This window comes from Eucalyptus grandis, chromosome 8, assembly GCF_016545825.1.
Source record: "Eucalyptus grandis isolate ANBG69807.140 chromosome 8, ASM1654582v1, whole genome shotgun sequence".
In the NCBI taxonomy this organism is placed as follows: domain Eukaryota; kingdom Viridiplantae; phylum Streptophyta; class Magnoliopsida; order Myrtales; family Myrtaceae; genus Eucalyptus; species Eucalyptus grandis.
Window position 1 is genome coordinate 8,671,898 of NC_052619.1, and position 19,452 is coordinate 8,691,349.

Sequence of the window (19,452 nt, forward strand, 5' to 3'; positions counted from 1 at the left end):
ATAGTTGGTGTTACATGTCCGGGACCTGTACCTTTCTACAGTCGCCGAGCACTATGGTATGGATCATCTGACCAAGACTCGAACCTTTCTTCGGTCGCCTTAATCAAACTAAATTTGGAGAAAAACCTTTAGGGGACAGCTCAATTGAGTGTCGATTAAGAGGAACTTCGGGCTACAGAAGCATGCCGATTTGATAAGGAGACTCATGTCATGTCGATGAAAATGACTTTGGGCTACAAAAGTAAGCTAAGTCGATAAAAGAAATCCGGGCTACGGAAGAACGTCGGTTCGATAAAAGGGACTCTAGATTACGAAAGCACGCCAGGCCAATATAGAGGGAATCCAGGCTACGGAAGCATGCCGGTTCGATAAAAGAGACTCTGGGCTATGAAAGCACGCCAGGTCACAAACTCCGAGCTACAGAAGCACGCCGGGTCTATTAAAAGGGACATCGGGCTACGAAAGCATGCCGAGTCAATGAAAAGGGACACTGGGCTACGAAAGCACACCAATATCAATCATGAGGGACATCAGGCTACGGAAGCACGCCGAGTCAATGAAAAGAACACTGAGCTACGGAAGCACGCTGGATCTATTAAAAGGTATATCGGGTTATGGAAGCACACCGAGTCAATGAAAAGGGACACTGGGCTATGAAAGCACACCAGGTCGATATAAAGGACTCTAGGCTACGAAAGCATGCCAAGTCAATATAAAGGACACCGGGCTACGGAAGCACGTCGGGTCGATGAAAGGGACTTTGGGCTATGAAAGCACGACAAGTCAATATAAAGGGACAGCTTGACCGAGTCAAGTGTCAATGCATTTGAGAGAGAATACTTGCACAATGACAAGTATATGGGCAGAGATATATTTACCTGACGATATCTCCGATTCTTGGGGATATGTCTTTTGGAATTTAGATATCTTGTGGAGGTCTCTCACCTCCTAGTAGAAATAAATTTTGGAACATCAATGATGCACCTTGAATGTTTGTGAAGGCTTCTCATCTCCTAATATCATGAGACAATCGAAAAGGAACCCGAATGTTAGGAGCTCTTGGGTCTTTGAGAAAGCATTACCTGTCAGACATGATTAGAGCAAAAGTGCATTCACCAAAGAAATAAGCAATTAAGGTTATTTTGGAATGCACACTTCAAAATCCACTGAAGTTTTTATCAATTCAATCACGGTTCATGCATAATGACTTTTGCATCACCCAATTTCCATTAGAGAGATTTATTGTTCAAGACAATTTTTTCTCGTGACGTGGATTTCCTAAGAATACTAAATGAGAGACTTTCAATTAGAAAGGACTTTCACTCTCTCTCATTTAGAAGATTATTTTATGAGAATCACTCCATCTCACTATCATTATATACTAACAAGGGTCCGAGTATTCTCGCAAGCAATATGACCTTACCAATCTGAGAAGTCTTTAACAGGGATCATAATGTGGGCTTGGTCAATGGCTTAACAATTGGACTCTTTGAGTCAAGGCTATTGAAAGAACAGCTTCGCAATCATCTCTAGGTTTACAAGTCAAGAACCCTGCAAAATGAGAAAGAAATAGTCTTGCTAGTACTTCTTCGAGCGATGCTTATAAACATATGAATTACCATGTTAATTCAAGTGCCCTAATCAGAAGAAACTTTGCAAGGGACGTAACATAGGTTGGATTCATAGGTTGAGAAACGAAAGATTATTAGGCTCAAAGATGTGTGTAAGGTCAAAGTTGATGATCATCTAGGCATTATCGCTGGTCTTCTCTTTCACCAGGGATTGTCATGTGCGAAAGCTAGTATGAGCACCTAGAGAGGGGTGAATAGGTGTAAAAATAATTTTACGAGATAAGTGTGGAACACTATTCAACAATAGATTATGAAAAGGAAATTTGTCTCTTGTGAACAAAATGAGTTACGATCAAAGTAAAAGAGAGTAGGGAAGAAAATATGAACACAGAGATTATAGTGGTTCGGCTTAATCCAAGCCTACGTCCACTCTTCCGCATTGACAGCCCACCGGCTGGATTTCACTATGAACAAAAGAGTTGTTACAAAAAAGCTCTTCCTTGATTCCACAGTGTAGAGACTCTACTACACTTCCTCAAGGTCTCTCAAAGATATAGACTCTCTTTTGCGTACAAGATTTCGCTCAACAGTTTAATTGACTAAGAACAAGGAGCTTCAGATTTTGGAATTCTTCTATCGCGCACACACTCGAACAACTGGAACGTCTTCCTTATATACTTCTTTATGCCATCATACCTGTTGGCACTTACCAAAGGAATTCTTCCAATCTACCCGTTGACGAATCAATTAGGAAGATCTTCGAGCTATTTAAGGAACATGGCGATAGCCCATCAATCCTGCTCGCCCATACAATCAGGATCTAGGTTTCCATAAGTAGAACCTTCCAAGTATACTTCGCCAATCAACGGATCCAAAATCCCTGAATCAATCTTGATTTGAATAATGGATTCCGAGATGCTATATCCAGCCAAGAGATCTTCTCCAGTCGATAAAGTCAAATCCTTAACGAAACATCCAGTTCTGAATAAGCCTTCTTCGACGGTCTAGAGACTGTCAATGAGGATAGACTTTGAGTCTTGAGTCTGGCAGTTCGGAGGTCTTCAGACTTTGATGGAAGAGTCTGCAAGTCTTCAGACTAGACTGATGGAAACGTTTTGTTAGCTTCAAAACACTCAAGAAAGTTTTCTCCAACAATCTCCCCCTTTTTTATGGTGACAAAACTTTCCTGCAGATTTGGATAACTTTGACCTGCACAACATTACTCAAGCAAATATGGATATCTCACAAAAATAAATGGCTTAATAAAAATAACACTAGAATCTACATCCACAGAAAGTAGGTTAGTTCTGTAAATGAACAAAGCCATGAAATATCAATAGTGCTTAAGATAAACAAACGTTCAAACAGTCAAATCCAAATCCAGTTCAAATCCAAACAGCCAAACACAAAAGTCAAGTCAATCAAACATAATCGACACAAAAGTTCAAAAAAGTGAGTTCATCAAATTCATCAAAGTCAAATCTGCACCACATCTCTCCCCCTTTTTTGTCATCATTAAAAAGGTAGAGATGAAAAGAGAATGGAATTAAGACTGCTTGGGAACACAAACAAGCTGGAAATCTCCCATTGACTGGACAATCCATTCCAGCTTTTTCAAATCCTCCTTTAGTTGTGTCACATCTTCACCCTTGGCATTTGCTTGAACTTGAAGAGCAAGGACATGGATTTAATCATGCAAAGAAATCAAGAGGTTTGACTCGCATTTTGCAAGTTCTCAGTATTCGCATCCCAGCATATATTTGACCCCGCATCTCCAAGAGAACATCAAGTATTCTGCGAAAGTCTACTGAATTATCAATCTGAGTACTGGCTTCTGCATGATCAGACGGTGTATAGGCAGATGATGGCAAATCAGCATGATCACGCAAATTGGGTGAAGAAACATCATGTCCCTCCTCAGGAAATTGAGAGGCATAGATGTCCTCTGGATCTGCTGGAGAACGACTTACTCCTTCACTGGTGGCAGGGAATGAGGACGTTCCTCCTTTTTCAAGATCTCCCCCTGTTTCCATGCCTTCAGGTGGAGAAAAGTGTTCTTCATGCTCTGCTTCTACTTGATCTCCTCTTTCTTCTTCTTATTCTTCCTCAATTCTTTCCTCCTCTGCATCTCTTTCCTCTACTTCTTTCTCTTCTGCTTCTTTCTCCTCTGCTTCCAGATCTTCTCTCTCTCCAGTCCTCTGTTCTGTCTCATCCATGTCTTTTTTCTGTCTCTCCGTTGTTTCTGGAACATAACGACTCAAGTTCTCCAATGCCATTGCAGAAATGGTGATATCATCCTCATCCTCTTCATTCTCAATGATGAGAGCTATTCTTTTCTTGGATGGAGCAACCATGGGCTCCTTCCCTTTTCTCTTTGCAGCCGAAGAGACTGGATGAGTCTTTATAGGGGTTTTCTCCTTGAATTGCTCCAACGCCTTGTTGAGTTCCTTCAGACGCATTTTAGAGACCATTTTCAGTCCCACTACCATTTGATCGCACGTTCGAACACAGAGAATCCGGGGAGGCTGAACGTTCAAATGTCTGAATAACTTGGTCACAAGTGCTACGTACGGAAGTTGACCCTTGTCCTTCACCACTGTTCTGTACATGTGGAACATAATAGTGTGTGGAAGAGAGAACTTTTTCCAAGCACTGATGGCATACATCAGTTTTGCCTCCGAGTTTGAAACGTCGGTTTTTGAAGTAGATTTTGGTCTAAGGCAATTAATCACAATCTTGTGAAGCAAAATGCATTCATCCTCAAATAGGAAATCTTTCTTTTTGTCCTTCTATCCTTAACAAGCTCCAGCGTTGCACGAGTAATAGACACACTAATAGGTTAATATCTCCCTCTTTCAACCCCAATCACATCAGCCAATGTATTCATGTCAACCACATAAACCTGATCTTGAACACTAAAAGAGAATCTATTCGCATCCAAGAAACTGTGATTCGAATAGAAATAAGCAGTAAGTTCAGCATGAGCTTCTGCAGTTTCAGAACAAAACTGTTCAAGTTGAAGAAGACTAAATTCTTCCCACAGATTGACGTTCACAGAGTCAAGAAAATCAAAGTCCACACTTCTAGGGTTTATCACACCACGCTTCAGCAACTTAGAATACATTTGCTTGTGTTCCTCCTCTTTAAAGCACGATAAAGCTTATAGGTAAAAGCGGGCTTATAAGTTCTTACGGGTTCTGCGTCTTCGATGATTTCTTCCTCTTCTCGATGTGCAACATCCTGAGTTCTAGATGGAGGAGATGGACGCTGCTGAGAATGTTGTGGGCTCTGCTTATGTCTAAGAGATTCTTCTTCTTCAGTGAGATCAAAGTGCGTAGGCCCCTCACGCATTTGCTGTGGTCCCCTCGTTCGCGATCCTCGAAGACTTTCTTTGAGACGACATCTTTCACGCCTTTGAGAGATTCCAAGCTTGTTTCCCAAGAAAGATGAAAACTTTTTCGAGGATTAAACAAGAGAAGAAAATAAAAGTGGAAGATCGGTGCTCTCTTAGGGTTTTTGTGAGTAAAATGAAGAAGAACCGACAATATATAAGGTAATCGAAGTGAGGCATACGGAACGTCGTAAAAAGAAAATATAAATATGCCTTTCTAAAAAATAACTGCATTTTCAAAAATTAGATAACTGTCATTTCAAAAATAATTTCTTTTTTGAAAAGGAAGGATTGAACTAATCACGAAAAATTGGGAAAATAACACCAATTAATTTTGGATAGATGATCGTACCTTTTCAAGACTTGATCCGAGAGATAAGTTTCTAAAATATAAATAACTTACAGTCGTAGATCTTGATTGTCTGAGTCTGAGTGCCTTTTAGACTTTTAGTCCTGAGTTTGAACTTCTTCATACTTTAAGATATTTAGTCTGGAACGAATAACTTCAAATTGATTTTTCTCCAAAGGCTTTGTAAATATGTCCGCCAGCTGATTCTTTAAGTCAATAAACTGAATTGAAACTTCTCCATTTTGAACATGATCTCTAATGAAATGATGTCGAATCTCTATATGTTTTGCTCTTGAGTGAAGAATCAGATTGTTGGTGAGATTGATTGCGCTAGTGTTGTCACATTTGATTTTAGTGCATGAATCTTCAATTCCAAAGTCTCTTAACTGTTGTTTTATCCACAGAATTTGTGAACAACAACTTCCAAGAGCTACATACTCTGCTTCTGCTGTAGAAAGAGCTACTGTATTTTGCTTCCTTGAAAACCAAGACACTGTCCTGCTTCCAAGTAGTTGACAGGTGCTTGAGGTGCTCTTTCTATCAACTCTACATCCGGCTAGGTCTGCGTCTGAGTATCCAAGAAGAGTAAAGTCTCCTTCTTTAGGATACCAGAGACCCAAATTTGAAGTTGAGGCAATGTATTTGATGACAAGCTTTGCAGCACTTAAATGAGATTCTTTAGGGTCTGACTGAAATCTGGCACAAATACAAACACTAAACAAACTGTCAGGTCTAGAAGCAGTTAGATAAAGAAGTGAACCATTGATACTCCTATATAGCTTCTGGTCAACTCTCTTTCCTTCTTCATCCTTGTCCAGCTTCAAAGAACTTGACATTGGTATATCAGTCTTTTTGCAATTTTCTAGTCCAAACTTATTGACAAGTTCTTTAGCATATTTTTCTTGATGAATAAAGATACCCTCCTTCAGTTGTTTCACTTGAAGCCCGAGAAAGAAGGTTAGCTCACCCATCATGCTCATTTCAAACTCATCCTGCATAGACTTAGAAATTTTTTTACACAGACTTTCATTAGAAGATCCAAAAATAATATCATCAACATAAATTTGAACAAGTAGAAAACTTTTGCTTTCCTTTTTGATAAACAATGTAGTATCTACTTTACCTTTGACAAAACCGTTCTAAATTAAAACTTACTTAGTCTGTAGTAACAAGCTCGAGGTGCTTGTTTTAAACCATATAAAGCCTTTTTCAGTCTGAATACAGAGCTTGGTTTTCTTGGGTCTTCAAAATCGGGTGGTTGTTCCACATAGACTTCTTCTTGGATAAATCCATTTAGGAAAGCACTTTTGACGTGCATTTGGAATAACCTAAAATTCTTATGACAAGGAAAAACAAGTAATAATCTAATTGCTTCTAACCTTGCTACTGGTGCGTAAGTCTCATCATAGTCTATCCCTTCTTCTTGCGTATATCCCTTGGCCACGAGTCTTGCTTTGTTTCTTACGACCTTTCCTTTCTCGTTCATCTTGTTCCTGAAAACCCATTTAGCTCCAATGATAGATTTACCTTTCGGTTTAGGAGTCAATTCCCAGACATCATTAATGCTGAATTGCCTGAGTTCTTCTTGCATAGCTTCAATCCAGCTTTCATTAGTTAAAGCTTCTTCTATGCTCTTGGGTTCTATTTCAGAAATAAGAGCCACAACACTAGACTCTTCGTGCCTTTTGAATCTTGTGCGAATTCGTTCATTAATGTCTCCAATAATGAGATCTTTGGGATGACTGGACTTATGCTTCTAGTTGCTGGTTGATTTGTCAAACTGTTGATGTTTTTCTTCATTTGAATCTTCATTGATCATTTGTTGCTCGTCTTCTAAAGATTTAGCTGCTTCTGGAGATTTAGACTTTGTAGAGTCTGAAGTGGGTTTGGATTCTTCAAGATGAGTATGACTCGATTGATTTTGCATAAAGTCTTGAAATTTGACATTCATTGATTCCTCCACAGATTGAGTCTTCTTGTTGTAAACTCTGTAAGCTTTGCTTGTGATAGAATATCCAAGGAAAATACCTTCATCTGATTTTTCTTCAAACTTACCAACTCGATCATTTGCATTTTTCAATATAAAACATTTACATCCAAACACATGAAAATATGAAACAATGGGTTTCTTTCCTTTGAATAACTCGTAAGGAGTTTTCTCCAGAATAGGCCTTAGAAAGACTCTATTAATAATATAACATGCTGTAGAAACTGCTTCAGCCCAAAAACGTGAAGAGATGTTACTTTCAATTAAAAGAGTTCTAGCCATTTCTTGAAGCGACCTATTCTTTCTTTCCACGACTCCATTTTGCTCTAGAGTATATGGTGAAGAGAACACATGCTGAAAACCAGATTCATCACAGAATTTTGTAAAGTCTTGATTTTCAAATTCACCTCCATGGTCTGTCCGTATACTTGAAATAACATACCCTTTCTCATTTTGGACCTTTTTAGCAAACTTTGTAAAATAAGAAAAGGTTTCAGACTTACTTGCCAGAAATATACCCAAGTGAATCGTGAATAATCATCCACAATCACTAAACAATATTTCTTACCTCCAATGCTCTGAGTTCTGGTCGGTCCAAAAAGATCCATATGCAAGAGCTGCAGTACACGATTAGTGAAAATTTGATCTATTGGTTTGAATGAGTTTCTTACCTGTTTTCCCAACACGCATGGTGTGCATAGATAAGACTTTTGGTATGACAGATTGGGTAGACCACGAACAAGCTTCTTTGCTGAAATTTTTGCTATTTGCTTCATGTTGATGTGTCCAAGTTTTCTGTGCCATAAGTTTGCTTCTTCTTGAATTGAGATTAGACATTGGGTTTCATCTGGTTTGACATCCAAGATGTAGATATTTCCATGTCCTCGACCCGTGAAAGACGAGAGGAGCCTTTACTGGTTCCCGAACATATTCCTTCTTGAAAGTTGATTTTGAAACTGGTGTCGCATAGCTGACTAATACTTAGCAAAATGTAGTTGAGTCCTTCCACTAAGGAAACATTACTGATCGTGAGGCTTCCAATCTTTACAGTTCCTTATCCCACAATTCTTCCTTTGCTGTTTCCTCCAAAAGAAACTTTTCCACCATTAACTTGAACAAGCTTTATGAAGCAATTTGAATCTCCTGTCATATGAGATAGCTAGTATAATCACCTAGAGGGGGGTGAATAGGTGCACAACAATTTATCGAGATACGGAAGCGATTCTTGGCAACCGATAGAAAGAAAGTTCTCTTATTGATTAACAAAATGAAGTACGATCAAAGTAAAGAGAGTAAGGAAGAGAAAATTGAACACAAGGTTTATAGTGGTTCGGTTTATTTCAAGCCTACGTCCACTCTTCCGCACCGACAGCCCCACCGGGCTGGATTTCACTATGAACAAAAGAGAAGTTACAGCACAGCTTTTCCTTGATTCCACAAAGTGTAGATGTTCTACCACACCTCCTCAAGGTTTCTCACAAATATAGACTCTCTTTTGTATACAAGTATTCGCTCAAAGAAATTGTCTAAACGACAAGGAGCTTCAGACTTTGGAATTCTTCTATCGCGCACACCTCAACAACTTAGAACGTCTTCCTTATATACTCCTTTATGCCATCATACCTGTTGGCACTTACCAAAGGAATTCCTCCAATCTACCCATTGGACGGAATCAATTAAGAAGATTATTCCAGCTATTAAAGGAATGTGTCGATAGCCCATCAATCTTGTTCGCCCATACAATCAGGATCTCGATTTCCATAAGTAGAACCTTCCAAGAATATTTAGGCAATCATCGATTCCTTAATCTTCGAGTCAATCTTGATCAATCAAAGGATTCCGTTGTGTCTTTTCCATCCAAGAGATCTTCTCCAGTCGATAAGGTCATATCCTTAATGAAACATCCAGTTCTGGATAACCTTTCTTCAACGGATTAGAGACTGTCAATGAGGATAGACTTTAAGTCTTGAGTCTGGCTGTCGGGAGGTCTTCAGACTTTATATAGTAGAGTCTCGCAATCCTTCGGACTAGATCGATGGAAACGTTTTGTCGGCTTCAAAACACTTCAAGAAGATTTCTCCAACAATCTCCCCTTTTTGATGGTGACAAAACTTTCCTGCATATTTGGACAACTTTGACCTGCAAAACATTTCTCAAACACATATGCATATCTTATAGAGATAAATGGCTAAATGAATAACACTAGAATATGCAACCACAGAAAATAGGTTAGTCTAATATGCGATAAAGCCATCCATAAGATATCAATAATAGTCAATAGAAGCAGTCAAGTCCAAGTCTAGTTCAGTTCTCATCCAGACACAAAAACAAAGTCAAACAATCCAACAAAATCCAACAAGTCCAACAAACCATATTAAAAGTCAAATTGTTCAAATCTTGCATCTCTCCCCTTTTTGTCGAAATTAAAAAGGTTGAGATGAAAATGGAATAAAGTCAAGATTGCTTGGGAACGCGGACAAGCTGGAAATCTCCCATAGACCGAACGATGCCTTCTAGCTTTTTCAAGCCTTCCTTCGCTTGTGCAATCTCCTCACCCTTGGCATTGGCCTGAATCGAACAAACAGGGCTTGGATTTTATCATTCAATGAACATGAAGAAACTTGACCCGCAGTTTGCAAGTTTTGAACCTCGCATCCCAAAGCATAAATTTGACCTCGCATCTCCAATAGAATATCCATGATTCTGCGAAAATCTGCTGCATTATCAGTCTAAGTACTTGCTTCGGCTCGATCGATGATGGTAGATCAGCATAATCTCGCGAGTTTGGCGATGAAACTTCATGACCTTCTTCTAGAAATTGAGAGGCATAAACATCCTCTCGGGTCTGCAGGGTGAGCGGCGACTCCTTCACTTGCATCGGGATATGAGGACTTCCCTCCTTTCTCTTGATCTCCCCCGTTTCCATGCCTACGGGTGGAGAAGAGTGTTCCTCGGGTTCTCCTTCTTCTCTTCTTTCTTCTTCTTCTTTCTCATCTCTTTCCTTTTCAGCTTCTCTTTCTTCTTCTTCCTTCTCCTCTCGCTTCTTTCCTCATTTGTTCCGATTCTTTCTCTGGAACAGGACGACTTAAATTCTTCAAAGCCATTGCAGAGATGGTGAGATTTTCATCATCATCTTCATCTTCAACAATAAGAGCTCTTCTTTTCGGTTTTGAAGCAACCAAGGGCTCCTTTCCTTTCCGTTTTGATGAAGAAGAGGGTTGATGAGCTTTGATTGGAGTCTTCTCCTTGAATTTCTCCAACGCCTTGTTCAATTCCTTCAGACGCATCTTGGTCACCATTTTCAGTCCTACCACCATATGATCGCACGATCGAACACAAAAAATTTGCGGAGGCTGAATATTCAGATGTCTGAATAATTTCGTCACAAGACCTGGATAAGGAAGTTGCCCTCTGTCCTTCATCACAGCTCTATACATGTGGAACATAATAGTGTGAGGAAGAGAAAACATTTTCCCAGTGATGATTGCATACATTAGCTTTGCCTCGAACTTGAGACATCAGTCTTGGAAGTTGATTTCGGTCTCAGGCAATTGATTACAATTTTGTGTAGCAAGATGTTAAATGCACTCATCCTTGAATAGGAAATCTTTCCCTCTGTTCTTCTGTCCTTAACCGGTTCCGGTGTAGTACGAGCAATAGAAACTTTGATCCGTTGATATCTTCCTCTCTCAACTCCTAACACATCTCGCCAAAGATATCCATATCCACAACAAAGTCTTGATCTTTGACATCAAGGAGAATCTATTCGCATCCAAGAAACTAAGATTTGAATAGAAATATGCGGTTAGTTGAGGATAGGCCTCTGTAGTGTCGGAGCGAGAACTTTTCAAGTTGAAGATAACCGAACTTTTCCCTCAAGTTCACATTCACAAGATCCGAAAAAGTCAAAATCCACACTCCTAGGGTTTATCACCCCACGCTTTAGCAATTTTGAGTACGATCCTTCGTTCCTTCGATCTGAACAAGTCTCCCTTTTTCCTCGATTTTCAACCGCAATACCCATTCTCGGTTGAAATTGGCTGTACAATTTATCATCATCATTCCCATCTACAGGATTCACTCCCCAATCACGAGGATCACTTGGGATATTCGCAAGGGTTTCTTCTGCCACCCCTTTACGAGCAATTCCCATACTTTCCATTTTTCGCAAAAAGATATATTCATTTCCATACCCTTTGTCTTTAAGAAAATCATCGACATACTTCAAAGGAGTATGAGTCCCTTTTAAAGTACGATACAACTTATAAATAAAAGCGGGCTTTTGAACTCTTACAGGGTCTACATCCTCGATGATTTCTTCCTCTTGTTGATGATCAACGCCTTGAGGACTAGATGGAGGAGAGTGACGCTACTGAGAATGTTGTGGGCTCGGTTGCTGTTACGGAGACACTTCTTCTTCGGTGAGATCGAAGTGCGTAGGCCCCTCACTCATTCGCCGTGGTCCCCCGCTTGCGATTCTCGAAGACTTTCTTGAAGACGACATCTTTCTCGTTTTTGAAGATTCCTTGCTTGACTTTCCCAAGAAAGATGACAACTTTTCGAAGATTAAACAAGGGAAGAAAACGGGAATGGAAGATCGATGCTTTCTAGGGTTTTTGAGAGTAAAGTGAAGGGAAATCAACGGTGCATGATCGGTTAAAAAGGAGATAAACGAACCATCACAAAGGAAAATAAAAAGATGCCTTTTTAGAATAACCGTCCTTTTTCCGCGAAAATAGTCATTTCAAAAATAACTTCCTTTTTGAAAAGGAAACGATACAATAATTACGCCGATTAAACACAGTCTGACGATCGTACCTCTTCAAGATAAGATTCGAGAGAAAGAGAGAGTATTACTTACAGTCAAAGTCTTGTATGTGAAAGTCTTTAGACTTTGATTTCCTCATACCTCAAAATGTTGAGTCTGGAACGGATAGTTTCAAATTGATTTTTCTCCAAAGGCTTTGTGAATATATCCGCCAGTTGGTTCTTTGAGTCAACAAATTGAATTGAAACATCTCCATTTTGAACATGGTCTCTAATAAAGTGATGTCGAATCTCTATATGCTTTGCTCTTGAGTGGAGAATTGGATTTTGGTGAGGTTTATAGCACCGGTGTTGTCGCAATTAATCTCTCGTGCATGAGTCTTCAATTCCAAAGTCTCTTAGCTGTTGTTTTATCCGAGAATTTGCGAACAACAACTTCCGAGAGCTATATACTCGCTTCGCTATAGAGAGAGCTACTTGTACTTTGCTTTCTTGAAAACCAAGACACCGTCCCCCTCCAAGTAGTTGACAAGTACCCGAGGTGCTCTTTCTATCGACTCTGCATCCAGCAAGGTCTGCGTCTGAATATCCAAGAAGAGTAAAGTCTCCCCTTTTTGGATACTAGAGACCAAAGCTTGAAGTTGATGAAATATATTTGATAATACGCGGCATTCAAATGAGATTCTTTTGGGTCGATTGAAATCGGCACAAATGCAAACACTAAAAAAAATGTCGGAGTCTAGAAGCGGTAAGATAAAGAAGTGATCCGATGATACTCCTGTATAACTTTTGGTCGACTTTCTTTCCTCCTTCATCTTTGTCTATCTTCAAGGAACTTGACATTGGTATGTTAGCCTTTTTGCAATTGTCTAGTCCAAACTTTTTGACAAGATCATTTGCATATTTTTCTTGATGAATGAAAGTTCCTTCCTTCAGTTGTTTTACTTGAAGCCCGAGAAAGAAGGTTAACTCACCCATCATGCTCATTTCGAATTCATCCTGCATAGTCTTAGAGAATTTCTTGCACAGACTTTCATTAGAAGATCCAAAAATAATATCATCCACATATATTTGAACAAGTAAAAAGCTTTTGTTTTCCTTTTTGATAAATAGAGTAGTATCTACTTTACCTTTGACAAAGCCATTATGTATTAAGAACTTACTTAGTCTGTCGTACCAGGCTCGAGGTACTTGCTTTAATTCATATAAGGCCTTTTTGAGTCTGAATACTGAGTCTGGTTTCCTTGGGTCTTCAAACCCAGGTGGTTGTTCCACATAGACTTCCTCATGGATGAATCCATTAAGGAAGACACTTTGATATCCATTTGGAATAACCTGAAATTTTTATGACAAGCAAATGCAAGTAATAAACGAATTGCTTCTAACCTTGCTACAGGTGCATAAGTCTCGTCATAGTCGATCCCTTCTTCTTGTGTGTATCCCTTGGCCACGAGTCTTGCTTTGTTTCTTACGACCTTTCCTTTCGTCCATCTTGTTTCTGAAAACCCATTTAGCTCCAATAACTGATTTACCTTTCGGTTTTGGAGTCAATTCCCAGACATCATTGATACTGAATTGCCTGAGCTCTTCTTGCATGGCTTTAATCCAGCTTTCATCAGATAAAGCTTCATCTATGCTTTTGGGTTCTATTTCAGAAATAAGAGCCACATCATTAGACTCTTCTCGCCTTTTGGATCTAGTGCGAATTCCTTCATTGATGTCGCCAATAATAAGATCTTTGGGATGACTTTGGACTTATGTTTCCAGTTGCTTGTTGATTTATCGATTGATGGTCACTTCCTTCACTTGAATCTTCAACGGTTACTTGTTCTGGTCCTTCAAAGTCTGAGCTGCTTCTTGAGATTTAGACTTTGTAGAGTCTGGAGCAGGTTCAGTCTCTTCAAGATGAGTCTGAATAGATTCATTTTGTATAGAATCTTGGAATTAGAATCTTGGAATTTAACATTCATTGATTCTTCCACAGTTTGAGTCTTCTTGTTGTAGACTCTATATGCTTTGCTTGTGGTTGAATATCCAAGGAAGATGCCTTCATCTGACTTTTCTTCAAACTTACCAACTCGATCATTTGCATTTTTCAATATGAAACATTTGCATCCGAATACATGAAAATATGAAACAATGGGCTTCTTTTCTTTGAATAATTCATAGGGGGTTTTTTCTAGAATAGGCCTTAGAAAAACTCTATTGATAATATAACATGATGTTGAAACTACTTCAGCCCAAAAACGTAAAGAGATATTGCTTTCAATTAAAATAGTTCTAGCCATTTCTTGAAGAGATCTATTCTTCCTTTCCACGACTCCGTTTTGCTCTGGAGTATATGGGGAGGAAAACAAATGTTGAAAACCAGATTCATCACAAAATTTTGCAAAATCTTGATTTTCAAATTCACCTCCATTGTCTGTTTTTATACTTGAAATGACATACCCCTTTTCATTTTGAACCTTCTTAGCAAATCTTTCAAAGTAAGGGAAAGTTTCAGACTTACTTGCCAAGAAATATACCCAAGTAAATCGTGAGTAGTCATCCACAATTACTAGGCAATATTTCTTACCTCTAATGCTCTGCGTTCTTGTTGGTCCGAAGAGATCCATATGCAGAAGCTGCAGTACGCGGTTAGTGGAAACTTGATTTATTGGTTTAAAGGAATTTCTTACCTGTTTTCCAATATACAAGGTGTACATAGATAAGACTTTTGGTATGATAAATTGGGTAGACCACGAACAAGCTTTTTTGCTGAGATTTTGGATATCTGCTTCATGTTGATATGCCCAAGCTTTTTGTGCCATAAGTTCGCTTCGTCTTGGATTGAGATTAGACATTGCGATTCATCTGGTTTCACGTCTAAGAGGTAGATATTCCCATGTCTTCGACCCATGAATGACTGAGTAGAGTCTTTACTGGTTCCTGAACAAATACCTTCTTGAAAGTTGATTTTAAAACCGGCATCACACAGCTAACTGACGCTGAGCAGATTATAGTTTAGCCCGTCAACTAAAGAAACATTGCTTATTGTGAGATTCCCAATCTTTACAGTTCCAAATCCCACTATTTTTCCTTTGCTGTTTCCTCCAAATGAGACTTTTCCACCATTAACTTGAACAAGCTTTATAAAACAATTTGAATCTCCTGTCATGTGTCTCGAGCATCCACTATCTAGATACCATTTCACTTTTTTCTTGATAGTGACGTGCATTTAAAAAGAAACTCAAGCTTTCTTTGGTACCCATATTTTCTTGGGTCCTTTTGAGTTAGTCTGATATACGGTTTTTGCCCAGACTTTATTGATGTGCCTCCAAACCATAGGACATTCTTTCTCAAAATGATCTCGCACTATTGCATTTTGAACATCTAAGAGCATTGCGACCTACTGGTTTTACAAAGGTCCTTTCAAAATGATTTTTGTAAGCATTTCTTGTGGGTCTTCGTTTAATTCTTTCTTTTACTTTAGGAAAATCGATTAAAGGAATGGTTTCAGCAGTCATTCATAAACCAGATTTATTGAAATAAGGTCTTTGAACAGAAAGTACTTTCTCCAGTTTTTCAGATCCTAGAGAAAATCTTTTGGAAATATTTGAAATATCATTTTTCAAAAATGCATTTTCTTTTAAAAGATTATATTTACTTTCTCTGAGAGAAGAAACATTCTGGTTTAAGCATTTCACTTTTTCTTCCAAAACATTCTCTTGTTATTTTAAAGCAGAATTTTCCCTTTTTGAGTTCGGAAATTCTTTTAAGAGAAGTCTTAAGACTAAAACACAACTCATCAATGTATTTAGAAACTTTAATAGGATTTTAAAGTTACTTACCTCAAATTCGGTGTCCGAATCGAATCTGTCTCGGAGTTTGAATCAATCGATTGTGCCATTAGACATATGTTGGCATAATCATCATCACTATCTTCGCACTCTGTATCACTCCAGGTTTCAGCTTTGAGAGCCTTTTGATACTTTTCAGTTTTTCCTTTCTTCTTCCTCAAAAGAGGACAGTTGGGTCTGATGTGTCCCTTTTTCTTACATTCAAAGCAGACTACATCTTTGTTTGATTCATCATCTTGGTGACTTGGTCTTTGCTTTTGAAAACTTTGTTTCTTTGCATTGAACCTTCTTCCTTTTCTATTCAGCTTTCTGAATCTTCTTATCATGAGAGCAAGTTCTTCATCATCCATGTCGTCTTCAGAATCTGTTACATCAGAATCATCATTAGATTTTAATCCAATAGATTTCTTACCTTTAGGATCTTCGTCTTCATTGATTCATTCCACTTCATAAGACTGAAGGGTCTCAACCAACTCATCGACAGACAGTGGCATGATTCTTTGAGTCTCTCTGATTAAGGTCTTTATGTGATTCCAATCCTTGGAGAGTCCACGCAGTAGCTTGTTTACTTTCATGGGGTCAGAAATTGGTTGACCTTGATTTTCAAGACCATTCACGATATCTGTAAAACGACTAAAGATGTCAGTTATTGATTCTCCCGATTTCATTCTGAAGGCTTCGTATTGACCGAGGAGAATGTTGATTCTGGTCTCTTTCACTCGATCAGTTCCTTCATAGGTAATGTGTAGTCTATCCCAGACTTCTTTGGCTGTATCACAAGAAGATATTCTGTTATATTCAGTAGGTGATAAAGCACAATATAAAGAATAAATAGTTTTTGCATCAAGAGCTTGTCTCTTGATTATCTCTTCCTGAGTCATTTCGCTAGACTCAACAGTGTCTTTTCCTCTTTCTGAGACAGATGCAGCTTTAGGAACGATTCCTTTTTCTACAATGTCCCATTCCAGAGGATCCTTTGATCTTAAAAACGCCTTCATCTTGTTTTCCATATGTTGTAGTCCTTTCCATCAAAGTAAGGCGGTCTGGTGTTGCTTTGCCCTTCTACCAACCCTGGAGCCAACATACTAGCCATGGATCTTTAACTCTGAAGTAAAACACTTCAAACAAAGTGAGTACACGAGCTCTGATACCAATTGAGATAGCTAGTATAATCACCTAGAGGGGGGTGAATAGGTGCACAACAATTTATCGAGATGCGGAAGCGATTCTTGGCAACCGATAGAAAGAAAGTTCTCTTATTGATTAACAAAATGAAGTACGATCAAAGTAAAGAGAGTAAGGAAGAGAAAATTGAACACAAGGTTTATAGTGGTTCGGCTTATTTCAAGCCTACGTCCACTCTTCCGCACTGACAGCCCACTGGCTGGATTTCACTATGAACAAAAGAGAAGTTACAGCACAACTTTTCCTTAATTCCACAGTGTAGATGTTCTACCACACCTCCTCAAGGTTTCTCACAAATATAGACTCTCTTTTGTATACAAGTATTCGCTCAAAGAAATTGTCTAAACGACAAGGAGCTTCAGACTTTGGAATTCTTCTATCGCGCACACCTCAACAACTTAGAACGCCTTCCTTATATACTCCTTTATGCCATCATACCCGTTGGCACTTACCAAAGGAATTCCTCCAATCTACTCGTTGGACGGAATCAATTAAGAAGATTATTCCAGCTATTAAAGGAACGTGTCGATAGCCCATCAATCTTGTTCGCCCATACAATCAGGATCTCGGTTTCCATAAGTAGAACCTTCCAAGAATATTTAGGCAATCATCGATTCCTTAATCTTCGAGTCAATCTCGATCAATCAAAGGATTCCATTGTGTCTTTTCCAGCCAAGAGATCTTCTCCAGTCGATAAGGTCATATCCTTAATGAAACATCCATTTCTGGATAACCTTTCTTCAACGGATTAAAGACTGTCAATGAGGATAGACTTTAAGTCTTGAGTCTGGCTGTCCGGAGGTCTTCAAACTTTAAATAGTAGAGTCTGCAATCCTTCAGACTAAACTGATGGAAACGTTTTGTCAGCTTCAAAACACTTCAAGAAGATTTCTCCAACATCATATGCCTTGAGCATCCACTATCTAGGTACCATTTAATCTTTTTCTTGATAGTGACCTGCATTTAGAAAAGAGACTCAAGCTTTCTTTGGTACCCATATTTTCTTGGGTCCATTGGTGTTAGTGTAATATACGATCTTTGCCCATACCATCTTAATAGGTTTCCAAACCATAGGACATTCTTTCTCAAAATGATCTGAGCTATTGCATTTAGAACATTTAAGAGCATTGCGATCTACTGGTTTACAAAGACTTTTTGGAAATGATTTTTGTAAGCATCTCTTATAGGTCTTTGCTTAATTATTTCCTTTACTTTAGGAAAATCAATTAGAAGAATGGTTTCAGTAGTCATTCCTAAACCTGATTTGTTGAAGTAAGGTCTTTGTGCTAAAAGAATTTTTCAAGTTTCTCGGATCCTATAGAAAATCTTTTAGAAATATTTGAGATGTCATTTTCAAGAATGCATTTTCTTTTGAAAGATTGTCTGCATTTTTTTCCAAGTAGTAACACTTTTGTCTAGACTTTTGATCTTTTCTTTCCAAACATTTTCCTATTGCTTTAGTGCAGAATTTTCTCTTTTGATTTCGGAAATCCTTTTGAGAGAAGTCTTGAGACTAAGACACAATTCATCAATGTATCTAGAGACTCTAGTAGGGATATTCAAATTGCTTACCTCAAATTCACTATCTGAATTTGAGTCTGTCTCGGAGTTTGAATCTGAGTCTGATTGTGCCATGAGACAAATATTGGCATAATCATCATCACTTTCCTCACATTCTGTATCACTCCAAGTTTCTGCTTTAAGTGCCTTTCGATATTTCTCAGCTTTTCCTTTCTTTTTCCTCAGAAGGGGACAGTTGGGTTTGATGTGTCCCTTTTTCTTACATTCAAAGCAGACTACATCTTTATTGGATTCATCATCCTCAACTGACTTAGACTGTTGCTTTTGAAAACTTTGTTTCTTTGGGTTGAATCTTCTCCCCTTTTTGTTTAGCTTTCTGAATCTTCTTATCATGAGAGCAAGCTCTTCATCATCCATATCATCTTCAGAATCTGTGACATCAAAATCATCATTAGATTTTAATGCAATGGATTTCTTACCTTTAGGATCTTCATCTTCGTTGATTCGCTCCACTTCATAAGACTGAAGAGTTCCAACCAATTCATCGACAGAAAGTGGCATAATTCTTTGTGTCTCCCTTATTGAGGTCTTTATGTGATTCCAATCCTTGGAGAGTCCACGCAGTAGCTTGTTTACTTTCATGGGATCGAAATTGGTTGACCTTGATTTTCAAGACCATTCACGATTTACGTAAAACGACTAAACATGTCGGTGATAGATTCTCTTGATTTCATTTTGAATGCTTCGTATTGACCGAGTAGAATGTTGATTCTGGTTTCTTTCACTCGATCAGTTCCTTCATAGGTGATGTATAATCTATCCCAGACTTCTTTAGCTGTAAT